Here is a 12500-nt window from a genome sequence, read left to right as displayed (position 1 = left end):
GTCAGTGCAGTGAAAGAAAGCCTTAAGACGAAGGAAATAATAGGACACACTCAAACCAACAGACAGGACCTGGGATCCACAAAGATGGAATTGTGGTCCAAGGCAAGGGGGAAAGCAAAGAGACATGATCATACAGGAGATCAAGAAGGAAGAGGATGATAAAAGAATCCAGAAGGCAGTCCAGCAAGGCCAGCAGGGGCAGTGGACAACATGGGAAAATGAACTCCAAAGGAGCCTCAGCTGGAGCGACATGTGGAACATAATTATGGCCCCTCTGAAGATCAGCTTCATCCTAAGATCTGTGTACGACCTCCTTCCCTCGAACACAAATTTGGTGAAATGCGGGGGGAAAGCGGCAGATGACCCTGCACGCCCACTCTGCCATGGCAAACAAACAGCTCATGACCTGAACTCATGCAAAGCGGCGTTGAGCCCAGGACGGTATACATGGGGGCGCAACCTGAAGTGCTAAAAGAAATTGCACACGTGGTGAGCACTGTCCAACTGAAGGAGCACCCACACCACCAGAAGTTCCAGTAGAGTTCCTTTCTGCAGAAGGCAATAAAGTCTGGCCAGGAACAGCTGTAACATCCAAAGCATGGAAACGTGGGCTGCTTGACGGTGCTGAAGACTGGGAATGCACAGTTGACCTACTAGAGGGGAAGACTGAAACATCCGGAAATCATCAGCAAGAGCGGCATGAGACCTGACTATCACAGTACTTCACTCCAAGGCAACGGAACAAGCGATTCTGATTGAGCTCACTGTGCCATACGAAAGCAGAATGGAGGAAGCCCACTTCTACAAGACCAAGACGTATGTTAGTCTAGCCAGCAGCCTGAGAGAATTTGGCTTCCAAGCCAAAGCCCTCGCCTTAGAGCCGGATAGGTGCAAGAGGGTTTGTGAGCGCATCTGCCTACAGCCTCATGAAACAGCTGTCAATTTCTGGCAGAGAAAGGACACGGGCTCTCAAGGCAATGGCAGAAGCAGCAGAAACGAGTTCCAGCTGGATCTGGTCGAGGAGGAATGAAACTAAACTTCCCTACTCAAACTTGGCGTACGATGGCTCAGTGGATAAAACGTCTGCCAGAAAAGGTGACTCAGTCCTGAAGTGGCGACCACCCAGCAGGCGCGGGTTCGAACCTCAGTGCTGAGAACCAGGGGGGGGTGGGGGGGGGGGGGAAAGGCGGCAATACAAGCGCATCCAGGAGTCATGACCTGGGTGCGGCCCGGCCCCCTTAGACTGTAAGGGGTTAAGGGCCAAAACATTTTACTGAAGACCTTGTACTGTCCAGCTCTCCCTACAGTTTTTATGACTGCGGTGCACATCTGGACCTGAAAGTCAAGCGTGATATTAACACTTTGCCATCAGTGTCAAAGTATAGTGTACGGGTGCCACAATCTATAATCTCCTGGGTGCACGGTACACTCACTGGCACTCTAATACCCTTGCCACTTACAAAAACAAAAATATATAATCTAAAACTAAAGCAATTTCCACATTTTGCATTGCATGACAGCATGCAATTTACTGAGTTGTATTTAAATTACAACAATGACAGATACCAACAAACTACGGACCCTTCATCCTCCGGTTTAGTTTAACCTGCATGCATGACAACTGCATAATGTCTTCTGGGAACCATCATTTAGTTATCATAATAGTACTGATGTGTAGTGTGATATGCTTCATAGACGGACCAGTATTAAAGCTGGTGCGGTCATGTCAAAATATTAGACGCATACAAACATAACTGTTTTTTTATCATATTCTCAGTTAAAAATTGGGCATAGCATATCCACACTAAACTACTAGAATACAAAACGAATGTGTCGCAAAGGATGAGAATTATCATAAATCCATGTATACAGACTATGTTGTACAGTGTTGTTTCTCCATTCCTTTTCTCAAATGGTAAACCTGTAAAGATGATGTACTGCACTTTAAAGTCTAAACTTCACAAATGGAAATATCTTCATTTTGCCTATTTTGTTTGTTCTCAAAACGGCACAACCGACTTCCACCATGATTGTGAATCATCATTCGTTGTCCCACCATAGCTTTTCCGTGTGTGCATGTTGGCAATGTTCTTGTTTCCCGGCATAACCCCCGAATGTTGACAAAGCTTACAGGACTGATCATTAAACCATACGACTCCTTAAATCGTCTCTCCTTCCCTCTCTCATTGACTCTACTTAGGCCTGCATCTGCGATCTGAAGACATGGATGACTCAAAACAAGCTTAAATCAAATGAGGATAAAACTGAAATCACGATTATCACCCCACAAAGACTTTGCCACTCAGTCTCCCTCATTGGCACCGACATTCCTCTTTCCACTTCCGTCCATAATCTTGGTATCATACTCTACTAGTCTCTTTCCTATCAGCAGCATGTTGCAAATATATGAAAACTATGTTACTTTGAAATTCACAGAAATGCATCCATTCGTCATCTCCTGACTGAAGATGCAACCAAAACTCTCCTCTGTATCTTTGTGCTGTCCCGCCTGGATTATTGTAATTCCCTGCTTGTCGGTTCACCCAGCCACCTCATTGCTAGGCTTCAGAAAGTCCAGAACTATGCTGCTCATCTTGTCTTTCGTTCCTGTAAATTTGACCACGTCCCTCCTCTCCTTCATGCTTTACACTGGCTCCTGGTACAAGAAAGAATTATTTACAAAGTCGTCAGTCTCTCTTTGTTTAAAGTCCATTGAGTCATCTGGTCTACAGTATCTTTCTTATCTCATTCATCTTTACATACCCTCACGCCAACTCCGCTCTTCTTCTGGCACCCATATGCTTAGGATCCCCCCCTGCTCGAACCCGGCAACTGAAAACTCAGTTTTTCGTTCCAAGCCCCCTTTCTTCTGAATCAACTTCCTCAGCCTCTCCGTCACTCATCTTCGCTGCAATCTTTCAGATCCAGTCTGAAGACACACCTTTTCCCCTCCTAATTAATTCTCAACAGCTCATCCCTTTCCAGTATGAACTCTAGTAAAATGACTATTTGTGAGTACGTGAGTTTTGGAACTTGGGTCTCATCAAAAGGATTTTTACGTGTCTGTCTATCTCAGTATCTGAGTATCTGTGTGTGTCTGTGTGTGTGCGTGCGTGCGTGTGTGTGTGTGTGTGTGTGCCAGTGGGTACTCAGAGAACAGTAGAGTGTGTCAGTAGTGAACTGAAGTGATCTGGGAAGATGTTGAGACTGTTTATCATATTGAGCCACCAGCGAGCATGATGCAGCAGATGCAGTGGACAACCCCGCACTCGGACTTTTAAACAGACTTGTTAAAAGACCGTGAGGCAAACCCCTTAGTACATCGTTCACGACGCCAAGCCAAGACAGTCGTATGGTTTTTCTGTTTAAGGTCATTTGAAATGTGTCCTCCCAGGTAGGCCGCCGAGAACCCAGTGGCTCCCGGTCAGCAGTATGGGTGAGTTTAACGACCTACTGGTGTTTCGCCCTTCAGGTCAAGGTGTTCGTGGCTGTGGTCTTGTCCATGAGGGATGGTGTGGTCTTGGGGTGGGGGGGGGGGGGGGGGGGGGCGTCCTCTCTGTGTCCTGGCCGCTGGCGTGCTGGAGATGTCCGTGTCTGCGGTCTGAGGGTGGTCCGTGCTGCATCCTGGCTCAGTGTGCTCGGGTGGTGGAGTCCTGGCTGTCGGCATTCCGAGGCTGGTCCTCGCGGTATCCTGAAAACTCCCGTTCAGCGGAAGACATGGATTGTTATACGATTTTTTCCACACCAAGGCAGTGATCACCTCCCGGTAGTTTTCAGTCTACAGAAACTATCGAATAAGCCCTGTATGAAACCGCGTGATCCATTTCAGTATGAAACCAAAGAGACAACCATCATCGAAAAATTAGGACGCAGAAGAAACAAAAGAACGGCACCGAACCGGATGCAAACTATCCAGCCCCCATGGTGGAATACCGACACACAGAGAGCCTGGATAGAAAAACATGCGGCTGTCAAACTTTGGCAAAAAGAAAGAACAAAACCTTCTCCGGACAAAGATATTGAAACAAAAATGAAAGAAAAAACAAAACAGTTTGAAGTCATTGCTCACGAGGCCAAAAATGACATGTGGAAACAGTTTTGTCAGGCACTCAGTTATAATACAACATTGACAGAGTTCTGACAATTTTATCGTCGCAAGGAAGGGAAAACAGGCACAACAACAACCCCAGGCATGTTAGATACTGATGGAACCAAACTTAAGACAAACGAAGAAAAAGGACCCGCCCTGCTCAAACGTTTCATACAACAGAGCAATCAAAGAAACTTTGATGAAAAAAAGAAATATGTTGAGGAGTTACACCAAACCCTTATGCAGACTAGACCTGATGATGACTTGACAAATGTTCAAATATTAAATTTTAGGATGTCAGTTAAGGAGCCTTCTTTCTTTCTTTCTTTATCCGTCCTCTTGTACCATCTAGGGTGTCGAGGGGAGAAAGAGCTGACGGGCCCTGGCACGCTGGAAGGCCTCGTTGGGTGGAATGTTGTGGGTCTTCAGGGTTTCTTTCACACCGTCAATCCAGGTCTTCCTTGGTCTTCCTCTTGCCTTGTATCCTGATATCCTTTTGTTGTACGCTTTACTGGCCATCTGGTGAGGTGCCATACGTGTTAGATGTCCAAACCATCTGATCGTTTGCCTTTGGATATGGTGGAGGACAGGTGTTGTTCCCACCATTTCTCTGATCCTGGTGTTTCTGATCATGTCCCGTCTGGTCTTGTTGACGGCTCTCCTCAGACATCGCATCTCGCAAGTGGTTATTTTGCGTTCCAGACTTTTTGTCAGGGTCCATGTCTGGCACTGGTAGGTCAAGGTGGGGATGAAGATGGAGGTAATGAGTTTGGCTTTGGTCTCAATGGGGATGTTGGGATGTTTGAGGAGTGGGGCAAGCTGGTAGCTTGAAGTTGTTCTTCTTTCTCATGTGCCAGGCTTTGGTCATCTGCGAACAGCATCTCATTCAGATCTTCTGGGTTGGGGTTTGCTTCTTTTGTGATTTTATCCATGTATATGATGAAAAGTAACGGTGACAGAACACACCCTTGTCTCACTCCAGATGACACCTCGAACCAGTCTGTGAGTCCGTTTTGGTTGTGGACTGCACTCATACTGTTGTTGTAGATGGCTCTGATGTTGTCCAACAGTTGTCCCCTGATGCTGTACTCTTCGAGTGTTTGTCATAGCTTGGAGCCATGATAGTGTAATGGGTAAAACTGTTTCTTCTGACCCAAACACACAGGGTTCGAATCTGGTTAGGACTTTTTTTTTTTTTTTTTTTAACCCGAAGCATTATAATAACAAATACAGAACACATTTTAACGATTAGATTTTTTTTAAGTGTATCACAAGTGAGTCTTGAAGGCCTTGCCTGTCTTATTATCATTTTTTGTTCAAACAGGAACTTCTTTTGCTAAGCATGGAAGTTATATTTATTTTGCAAACGTTTTGGTGCAGATAGTAAAAAAGGGAAATTAATCTGTAATTAATGCTAAGGGACTTAATTTGCTTTAAACTGATCTTTCTCATCTCAAACATTACATTTTGAAATTATACTCAATACATAAAAAGCTTGCATGTTTTACTCTCCATGTACAGGGTTTTCACTATGTTCATTCGCCCAAGTGGTCTTTTTTCGGAAAATACTAAAATCAATACGACGAGTGGACTTTATAGATCTATTGGCTGAGCCCTGAAGGTCACGGGCAAAAATCAATTGCGTACTACACATATTTATATATATTCAAAGCGCGTGCTCATATTCTTCGCGAACGCAAACGACGCCATTTTGTTTCAAGTTGTTGACCTGCACGTTCAGTCCTATATTCAATCGACAATACACGATAACATGTGATGGAAAGTTGGAGAAGGAGACCATTAAATATTTATTCAGAGAAAGATTTGTGAACGCCTCATCACTTACTGGATTATGCCCGAAACTGCCATAAAGATATCCATAGAATCAGTTGGAATTCACAGTTTAAAATAATAAACCATGAGAGTTAATACCCTCAGTGAATTGATGAAACGTAAAAATTTCCAGTCTTGACTTTTCTCAAAATGAAGTCCTTTTCACTTCATACAACGTTTAGAAGTACTTGTACTTGGCTCTACATGTTATTAGTTTAACAAAATACTGAATTTTCATATCAACTTTAAAACTATAAAACTAGACTGAACATAAAGGAGAAATTGAATCGATCCTGTCAACCGGGTGTAACTAAACTTTTACATCTATCTAGATCCAGAGAAAACGGCTAAATGTTGCAGTGTGATTGCCGGCGGTGATAGCCACGTCTCCTTTACTGCCGGGACTTAAAAGGAATTTTTAATTGTCCTTAAAGATTTTTTGAATGCCCAAGGTACACCAGAATAATATGATTTGAACAGCGTTCTCACTGCGAATACCGCAATCGATTTATCGCCCTTTAAAAAAAAGCATGTTTAGATATTATACTTTTGAACGTCAGTTAAAGAGCCACGATAGTGTACTAGATAAGACAGTTTCTTCTCATCCGAACACGTAAGGTTCGAATCTGCTGTTAGGACTTTTTTTTCTTCTTTTTCTTTTAAGCCGAAGCAAATACAGAACACATTTTAAGGATTAGATTTTTTTTTTTTTTTTTTTTTTTTAGTGTATCACAAGTGAGTCTTGAAGGCCTTGACTCTCTTGTTTATTTATTTTTTCTCATCAAGGCCTGACTAAACGCGTTGGGTTACGCTGCTGGTCAGGCATCTGCTGGGGCAGATGCAGATGTGGTGTAGCGTATATCAGTGGACTTGACCGAACCCAGTGACGCCGGCCTCTTTGAGCTACTGATACCGATACTGATACTCGGTAATTATGTGAGACATTGCTTTTTGAAATCCAGCCATCGAAAGACGAGACCCATAAAACAGTTACCATCAGGAATATATGAATAGTGAATTGACATATTTAGAACACGACATCGCTAACTGAGAACAAGAAGAGAGAGATTCAGAGGGAGAGAGAAGAGGAGACAGAGATGCAGACAGACAGAGCAGCAATGCCACGTTGCAGCGATATCACGCAACAAAATAGTCTTCCTACGCACTGTCGGAGTGTGACTGTGAGTCATTACATGTTACCAGCCTGTGTCAGGTGAAAATATAAATTGTGCACATTGTAATTCTTTATTACTATCATTAATGACACGTCGAATATAAATGGTTGTATCTAGTTTTTGAAATCTTTCACCTTTGATCAGAGAGAGAGAGAGAATCTTTGTTGTGCTCAGACATCACATCATTCGCCTTCGCGCGTTACTCTTGCTCGCGGCGCGCGTGCAGAACACTTTCCGTATAAGGGCCGGGGCCGGGGGGGTCAAGGTAAAAGCGGAACCACTCCTGCTTGCAGACGACGCGAGAGCTCCCGAAGTTGCAGGTAAAGTTTTGCTTGCATGTTTTAAAGGTTGATGTGTATTTGTGATTTGTAACGCATTAAAGCTAAAGTTCACTACATATGAAACTTGAGATTAAATCATCTGGACATTGATAGAAACGCTACGTTCATTTGTGAACAGGAAAGGTGCATATTTTCCGTGTTACTGGGAAGAGACGATGCACGGGTCGAGATAAAGTGACTCATACTGGTTTGTTGATCTCAAAGATAAAAGGTAATAATCTAATATCCAACTGTTGCTCAGTTCACTTTGAAGCGAACTGCTAGTGTCAGCATATCAAGAATCAAAATGCCTCGTAGATGAAGAGAAACGAGTTGCAGCATTCAGACTTGAAAAGTTTCTGCCGTGAGCCTGACGAGGAAGTTGCGTGTTGAATCACTGGACCAAAGGGTCTTGCAGACTATCCCCAATTCACACGTCCTCCTCCAAGTTCATATCTTTCCAGACGTGTCCCAGTCAAATGCAGACGTTTCTTGTCCACAGTCTGTCAGTTTTTTGGTATTCGTCATCTTCCCATCAATGTTTTTCATTTCTTTCGCCGCCGACTTTGATAAGCCGGCAAGAAAGTCTTCAGCGAGGAGGGTGGGGTGGGAGTGGCAATGGTTGCTCAGAGTGGCCCCGGAAGGTGAGGGGAGGAGAGCATAATCGCAAAAGGTGCGGTGCTTTTGCTAAAAGTAAGCTTTGTGGAAGTGCTCAAACATGTGTTTTTTTCTGCTCGTAAAGTTCTCAAGGTAGTACAGAGAAAAACAATCTTGAAAAAGAAATAAACAAAATAACACACGTGTAAAAACAACCACAACAGTAAAACGACCACCAAAAACCGCCCATCAAAACACCATACTTTTTTTTTTGCTGCTATCAGAAATTGGATAATTGTTTCAGTGAAGAAAAGGCACAATAAACAGCAACAGTCAATCAAAAAAACAAAAACAAAAACCCCACCATAACCCCCTGAACCCCCCCCCCCCAAAAAAAAAACAAAAAAAAAACAGGAAAAAAACAACAAAAACCAAAACAAAACAAATGTGTAAATGAAATACAGAAATAGGCTAGCCTATTGTAATAACAAGAATGACAAAAAGACCTGGAAATCTTCCAGCCATTCTTGCTGTTCAGTCTGTGATTACCAATGGATAACATGCAGGGTTTCTCTCTCTCTCTCTCTCTTTATTTTTTAATAGTTTGTTCACACAGGTTAGTTTAACAAATTGGCCTTTCCTTGTATGTTAACGGATTTAAAAGTGGGGCTCCCTGTTTGCAGACTGGTTATTGTGCATTTCACTTGCAGATGAATTAAAGTTGTTTTTTTTAAATAATGAGCAGTTCCCATCCTGAATTGTTGAAGACATAACTGTTATTTCTGGCAGCAGTACCCTGAGTCAGGTGCAGTTGCAGAGTCTGCTGGTGTCTTATATATATATATATATATATATATATATATATATATATATATATATATATACTTTTTGTGGATTTTTTCTCTCCATTTTATGCTGAATGTTTTACACAATGCTAGGGAAGCCTTTCAAGTCCTCATCGGCATGTTGAGTTTATGCAAATATCAGGCATCTGCTTGCTTTTTTTTTTTTTTTTTTTTTTTTTAAACAGCAGATGTGATGTATATGTGGATCAGTCTGCACACACTGACACATTAAAATTGAACCTTGGTGTACGTGAAATATTCTCTCCTCTTCTGTATCCGTTGTTCCATTCCAAAGATGTGTTAAGTTGGATCATTCCACCAGGAATTTAAAGTTGATTGGGTGAAAGTCTGCATCAGTTTCTGTAATTTCCAGTGTCCGATTTCATTCAGTTGTGAGTGTGGGCATATGTTTATATATGCAGGCATGAGCATGTGTGTGTTGGGTGTGCACGTGCATGCGTGCACATTGTGTGTGTGTGTGTGTGTGTGTGTGTGTGTGTGTGTGTGCATTCATGCAAGCACATGTTAACCTGCACTGGACAGGTTTGTTTGCAGGCAGTCTCCCCCTTGTCTGATTGTCATTAAGTACTGCAAAATGAAGATATTTCCGTTTGTGAATTTTAGACTTTAAAGTGCAGTTCATCATCTTTATGGATTTAACATTTGACAGGAGATACAGAACACTGTACAACATAGGATTCATGATTATATTCTCATCCTTAGCGACAAATTCATTATGTATTCTAGTGGTTTTAGTGTGCATATGCTATGAGATAAAGTTTGAAGAAACATGTAAAATAAGCATGAGAAATGGCTCTGGAGAATAGCATTACTCAGGACAGTGTTTTGAACAGAACTGAATGTCATTTTCCAGCTTTGAAGTTTGCTTGTGGAATCGTTGAACCATGACATGTTTATATGTACACATGTTCAAATACACCCCCCACCCCTCCTGATATAATCAAACCCCTCCTCCCCTCCCCCAGTTTAGCCTTCTGACACATATAGAATGGTATAAATGGTTGGGACTTACAGTAAGCGTCTTTGTAAAGACAAGATACACCAAACCACCACCTCCTATCACTCAGTTTACCTGTCATACACATATTGAATGGTTAATGGCTGAGCTCCCCACATCAGAGACACCAACACTGTGTGTATGTGTGTGTGTGTGTGTGTGTGCCAAATCACTGTTACTATCAGTCTTGTTGTGGGGACTGTGTCAGTGTCCATGTGTTCAACACATGTATTCACGTGCCATGCAGCTTGAAGGGAGTGGTTCACATTCCTTTCAAGGGAGAGAGAGAGAGAGAGAGAGAGACTGTTAAGTCTCAGCACTATCATGGGTGGCATATCCCCAGTACTTTAATCTTAGCTGTTCGGTTGCACGTGGGGTGTGCACACATGCGAATGGACACACACGCAGAGACTTGCACACATACACACACACATACACACATGGACACACACACACACACACACACACACACACACACACACACACACACACACACCCTGTCTTGTTGCCATATGCACTGATTGTGCCCCAATATTACTCACTGTTGTGTGTGGGTGGGTGGGTGGGTGGGGTGAAGGTGAGGGCTGTAGGGGCAGACTGAAGGCGGTAGTGTGAGACCTGGATCTGAGAAAGTGTTCCTCCCAACTGGTGTTAGGACAGTGGGTGTGACACTGACTGAATGGTTCTCAGCTCCAGTGAGGGGCATTTCTGACAGCCACACACACACACACACATACACATATAAGTGTGTGTGTGTGTGTGTATAGATACATTAGTATTTTATCATGGTGTTTGTGACTATGGTTGTGCCTTGTCCAATGCAGTGTTACACGCTAATTGTGTCAGACTTCTGCATCTGCATGCACATGCATGCACGCACATTCACACACATCTGTACACACACAAGAGACTCACATACTCATGCTCATTCACACTCGTACTCACACACACACACACACACACACACACACACACTTCAGTGTGATTGCACACACATGCATGCAAGCATGATGAGCAACACAATGATGTGAAAACACACACACACACACACACACACACACACACACACACACACACACACACACACACACACACACATACACACACACACACACACACACACACACACACACACACAATCACGCACACACCCTCACACATGCACAAGCTCACATAGAGTTAAATGCACACATACGCATTAGCACACACAAGCTCAGCACAAACACACTCAACCCTTTTTTGTGTGTACGCACACATACGCACATCATCATTTGTTCTAGATACAGTATATTTTTTTCAGTAGTTCATTGGGACCAGATCAGAGCATAGCATGAATCCAGATAGATTGAAGCGGATTTCTGTATTGATTTTTTATTGTTTTAGTTTGTTGTTGTTGTTTATTGGGACTGAGGCAAAGCATAACAATGATCCAGATAGAGAGGAGGGGATGTTCGATAATGATTTTATTGTTTCTTCTTTTTGTGTGTGTGCTTGTTGTTGGTATTTGTTCAGTGGTGTAATGTTTACATGTTTTAATCATGTGTCAGTCTATTTGAGTAAACAGACATTTTGATGAAATTAATTATTGTTTACCCAGGCAATGCAAGAACCCGTATTTTGTTGACGTTAGTGAACAGGCAGTATTAAGAGATTGCAACTCAACTAGTCTGTTATTCTGTTGTATGAAATAACAGCGACTCTACGTTGGCGATGAGGATGGGATTTAAACCAGTCAAAGCATAAAATGAATCCAGATAGATCGGATGGGATGTTCTGTAATGATTTTATTGGGGGTTTTTGTTGTTGTTGTTGTTGGCTTGTTGTTGCTGTTGTTGAGTCGCTGTTGTAGTTGTTGAGTCGGACGAGATCATGAAGCATTTAGTGTGGATCCAGCTAGAGAGGAAGAGATTGGAGGTGGTCTTGGCAAGAATGGCTGGCCAGGGGTGGTCAGAACGTGAAGACCCTGTAGTAATTAGGGAACACACCGTGACTGTGGGCAGCTGTCTGTCTGTGTGGGTGTGTGTTGGCACGTCTCCAACATCTCCTTACAGGTTCCTCTCTCTCCAGCGTTCAGTACATAGTTATGTATACCTTCTTCAGTCTTCCTGCCTTTAGGTGCTAATAACCCCTCTGGCTTCTCCCCCAAATGCTCTCACGTATCCACTCACCCCCAAACCCTCCTTCCTTATCTCACTTCCTACCCCCACCTCCCACCAGTTTCTTCCCCCCAGTTTCCCCCCCCCCCCCCCTCCTAACCTCCCCATGCTGCTCCTTGTAGTTTTCCTGATTGAAAATCCTGTGCTGGGTGTGCAGGCTTTGAAGTCTTCTCCTCCCCCCCACCCTCCCCCCACCACCACCTCCTCAAACCCAGCCTGCACCCCCCGCCCCCACCCCTCCCCCACTCCTTCCCCAACCAAACGACCAGGAAAAACGTTTTGTGTTCCGTCTTGACTGAGAAGGGCAACTGTTTTGGATTACTAAAAGAACAATACAGCAGTGTGTTTCGTTTGAATATATAACATATATATGCACTTGATATGAAATAGGTGTTGCTTTATTTTTTTTTTAGTGTTGTTTTGGAAGGTCAGTTTCAGATGCGCTGCAGTTAAAGTCCATCTTTGG

General features: G+C 43.3%; 1 protein-coding gene across 2 annotated transcripts in view; it reads left to right on the top strand.

Moving 5' to 3' along the window:
- The first annotated feature begins 7278 nt into the window (after window positions 1-7278).
- Window positions 7279-12500, top strand: part of LOC143284737 (gelsolin-like protein 2) — a 43035-nt gene continuing 37813 nt past the window's right edge. The window contains exon 1 of one of the 2 annotated variants that reach the window (XM_076591697.1): window positions 7279-7418. The gene's annotated coding sequence lies outside the window, so the exon portion shown is untranslated. The remainder of the gene's footprint in view (window positions 7419-12500) is intronic. The other variant, XM_076591695.1, reaches the window with a different exon arrangement.

Source organism: Babylonia areolata, chromosome 8 (assembly GCF_041734735.1).
Source record: "Babylonia areolata isolate BAREFJ2019XMU chromosome 8, ASM4173473v1, whole genome shotgun sequence".
Classification (NCBI taxonomy): domain Eukaryota; kingdom Metazoa; phylum Mollusca; class Gastropoda; order Neogastropoda; family Buccinidae; genus Babylonia; species Babylonia areolata.
This window is presented reverse-complemented; position numbering and strand designations above follow the sequence as displayed.